We start from the raw sequence: 4,587 nt of genomic DNA, 5'->3' as shown, positions 1-4,587 counted from the left end.
GCAGGTCCATAGCTCCTTGAAAGTGGAGTCGCAGGTTGATAGGATAGTGAAGAAGGCGTTTGGTATGCTTTCCTTTGTTGGTCAGAGCATTGAGTACAGGAGTTGGGAGGTCATGTTGCGGCTGTACAGGATGTTTGGAATATTGCATGTAATTCTGGTCTCCTTCCTACTGGAAGGATGTTGTGAAACTTTGAAAGGGTTCAGAAAAGATATACACGGATGTTGCCAGGGTTTGAGGATTTGAGCTATAGGGAGAGGCTGAATAGGCTGGGGCTATTTTCCCTGGAACGTCGGAGGCTGAGGGGTGACCTCATAGATGTTTATAAAATCATGAGGGGCATGGATAGGATAAATAGGCAAAGTCTTTTCCCTGGGGTGAGGGAGGCCAGAACTAGAGGGCATAGGTTTAGGGTGAGAGGGGAAAGATGTGAAAGGGACCTGGGGGGGCAACGTTTTCACAGAGGGTGGTGCGTGTATGGAATGAGCTGCCAGAGGAAGTGGTTGAGGGTGGTACAAATGCAGCATCAAAAAGGCATCTGGATGGATATATGAATAGGAAGGGTTTGGAGGGATATGGGACAAGTGCTGGAAAATGGGATGAGATTTGGTTCGGACATCTGGTCGACATGGACAAGTTGGACTGAAGGATCTGTTTCTCTATAACTCTGACTCTGTGACCAATGGTTAACTCTTGCTCAGAGTGAATTGGGGCATTTGTTTACCAGCACAAATGGTTTAAACACAAGATCATGGCAGATATCTCAGTATCACTTCTCATTGAAATTACTATGAAAGTACCTATTTTAAGAGACAAACTCTATCATCACTATTTTTCACAACTTCCTCTCTCTGCTGTTCTGGATGTTCTTCAAACATGCTATGATTCTGTGTGCATGGAACAAGCTGCCAGAGGAAGTGGTGAAGTTGGTACAATTACAACATTTAAAAGGCACCTGGATGGGTAGGTAAATAGGAATGGTTTAGAGGGATATGGGCCAAATGCTATGACAGATTGAGATGTCTGGTCAGCATGGACAAGTTGGACCAATGGGTCTGTTTCCCTACTGTATGAATCAATGACTCCGTGACTGAATTATCTGGTTTTGGAGAACATCACAATCTCAATGACACCCTGGAAAGGTTCATCAGAAGCAGAAGCATTATGGGGGTAAATGTTTTTGATGGATTTGGAATCAAACCTGAAGACCTCACTGAAACACATACATGATGGATGCAGGTTTCACATGCTTTAACCGGCCTTATTGGCTTGATTTGGGGAGATTAAGGAGTGCTGTCCTGCCCCTTGCATGAACATTTCGACTTTATCCGATTTGAAAAACTGAGGCGCTTGCCACTTGCAATCCATGTGAAAGTGTGTCAGGAGCTGAAAAATATTAGAAGCAGATAGTATCATTCAGTGAATTGGCTTTTTCTCTGTGGATATTGAATCTATAATTGTGTAACGCAAAGGTGGCAAGCTTATACTTTGAATTGACCTTGCTACAAACAAAAAAGCTATCATTTCCCGATAAATACTTACTTCTGATGATCCAAGAACCATCAGCATAATTTCATCACTTCATAGTTTTGACAAAGCTTTACTTGTGGTGGAATAAATGGTGCCAATTTAAGAATGAGATGATGAAAAATTCCTTCTCTCAGAGGGTTGTGAGTCTTTAGAACTCGTTACAGAGACTTGTGGGGAAGGAGTCCTTGTGCATATTTAATGCTGAGATGGATAGATTCTTGATCAGTCAGAGAATCAACAGTTACAGGGAAAAGGCAGGAAAGTGAAAGTGAGGAATATCAGATCATCCATGATCCTAATGAATGGCGGAGCAGGCTTGACAAGCTGAACAGCCTACTTCTGTTCCTATTTTATTTGCGGGTCTTCTGATCAAACCATCTCCAGCTATCTCTCTCTAGTGAAGCAAAGTTGATGGCAAACAGTTTTTGTTCTGAATGCCCTGTGCACCTAAGGTCGGATGCTGCCTGACCAGCTGTGCTTTTCCAGCACCACACTTTTTGGCACTAAGTTCAGTGACTACCACATTCTGGAAGCTTGTTTTGTCAGTCTTGGTAGATGTCGAGGGAATATTTAACCTACTTGACTATGTCAATGCCCATAGAAGGCACAAAGCAGAACAGAATCTGTAATTATCAATGGTGTTCTCTTCATGTACACAACACAATTTCATTCTTAAGGACGTAAAGATCATGGAGACTCTGTGCAACACCTTTCAAAATGAGAATGTAGGATTGCACAAAGTGTTTGATAAGAGAGAAGTGAAGATAGCATCAGCGTTCAAACCTCTCACATTTTCGTTGAAATGTGTAAACATATGTAACAAAAGATGCGACAGGAAAATTGATTGGCGCTGTTGTGGGGAAAATCACCAGCCTCTGAGTCAGAGTCGGGGTTCAGCAACTGAGTTTATTGTACAAGGAAATACTGGAGCTCCGGGGAGAGAAAGGCACCAACAGCACAGTGGGTCAGCTGTGACTCTTCTCTCAACCCGGAGCACATGTCAAGATACTTTTATACATTTTGTGATTATAATAAGTCAGTGATGAGGTTATTGTTTCTGTAACATAGATTGTTTGTTGTAAACATTGCAGAATCGTTGATAGTTTTGATGCAGTCATTGTCAGTTCCAGCACAGACTTTGTTAATTTCAGTGTGATCATTGTCAGTTTCAGCGCAGACATTGTCAGTTTCAATGTCTGCCTGGATGTCCATTACTATAGTAATGGGTGCTAATTGCTCTTCCTGAGAAGGATGATTACGACAGCCCTGGCTATTAGCACTTTGTATTGAGTCCGTATCAAACTGTTAGCATTTCTATTAAAAATGTTGGCTAGACCCAGATACTTCAGTCAGTATACGCTACTCATGTATATTCTCTCCCCCACCTGCCTTAAACTAATCAACTAGGTTGTGAATGCTTTGTGCTGGCATTCTGGTGGTTCCAGGCAGTATCTGTGTTTGCTCTGCTGTCTCTCTCCATATTGTGGTCTGGCGGCTATCTTGTGTGTCAAGTGGCCAACTTATGGTTCAGCGGCCATCTTCTGTGTCTGTGTGCCTAGTGTCACCCTTTCCCATGCCATCTCCCACTTCACTCTCCCCTTTGTGGTCAAGGAGGTGACTTCGGCGATCTCCCATAGACCACTCAATTTACATGGAGAAGTAGGTCATCTCGAGGAGCTCCTCCTCTCGACGGGTATTAAGGAGTGCCAATTTCGTTGGGGGCTCTTCCGTGATGACACTCGCTGCTGGTACAGTTCACGTCAGCGCTTTACAGCAGAGCTTTAAACACCTGAGACCCACAAAGAATACAGGCATGATTGCAATGAGGAGAACTATCCCATGTGTCAAATAGGTAAAATCTTGAGGACCCTATCAACCAATTTAGCCAGCTGTCTGTAATTGTGTCTCCCTGTCGAAAATTATTTAGCTGGCCTTGGATATTCTTAATGGCTTCTGTAATGTTATAAAAGTCATCAATAACATGGGTGATACAATTATCACCAATAGTTATACAAACTGGCCCTTGTTGTGCTAATTGATAATTCACTGCGTAATGTGTTTACTGTGTGTAGAGTCTAAGTTCAGTCAACTGTGTATTAATTACTTCCAGAGCTTTTGTGGTATTATTGCCTACGATAGTCAGGCCACATACAAGTTAGTTTCGTTTTTTAGTGCAGATGACCCCTGCTGCGCCCCCCCCCAAAGATAGAGATCTTGAGAATCTGTTTCCCAATGATGACCCCAAAGTAGTGGTGACCTGCCAGTCAGCACAGAACTCCTGGCTGATGGAACATGTCACTGACCTTCTCCGAACATGTCCCCCGCTGGGACACAGTGCAGTAAGGGGAGCAATTGTCCCTACCGCGAATAGGTTTGGGAGGTCTGGGGTGTCTGTCGTATAAGTCGCCTTAAACAAATCCCTTCGCCACTCGGTAACATACATTGTCCTGTCCTTCCGTCTGTCTGTCACCCCATGTCGCTCCTGATCCCCCAGATGCCCCCCTACTCCCCCACCAGCTGATAATGTTGAATAGGTAACATCCATGTGGTAGAGTTGACATGGGTGCCATTGCACTTACCACATGTGAACTGTCTGCCCTCAGTCATGTTCAGGAATGTCTGCTCACTGCAGGTGCAGGTGAACTGGCCCTTGGTGACTGTACAGTGCTGATAAGTGCACTGTGTCCGGACGCATGAGTCATTTTTGGGAACCAGGGCATAAACGCATCCCCATCCCTGCCCTGTGAAACCGAGTGGGTAATTACTGGGTTTTAAATAAGTTTTCCTTTCCCTAGGCTGGGGGATCCAGCCCCATGAGCCAGTGGTCCTGCCCAGCAGCACACATCTACCCTGGAGTCCCCGTTTGTATATCCCTATCTGCCTCTTACATGGCATTCCCGAGGTGTCTACCTTATACCGGTCGCGAGGGGATGACACCCGGGCCCACAAATAGGGATTCCACTGCTCGCGCCAGTGGGTAGCAGACAGTTTGGTTCCCATGCAAGCTTAGGTGGGTTTTTTGAAGAGGTTATTTCGAATCGTGACATGCTCCCAACAGT

This window comes from Chiloscyllium plagiosum, chromosome 2 (genome assembly GCF_004010195.1).
Source record: "Chiloscyllium plagiosum isolate BGI_BamShark_2017 chromosome 2, ASM401019v2, whole genome shotgun sequence".
Lineage (NCBI taxonomy): Eukaryota > Metazoa > Chordata > Chondrichthyes > Orectolobiformes > Hemiscylliidae > Chiloscyllium > Chiloscyllium plagiosum.
Note: the sequence above shows the minus strand (reverse complement) of the source record.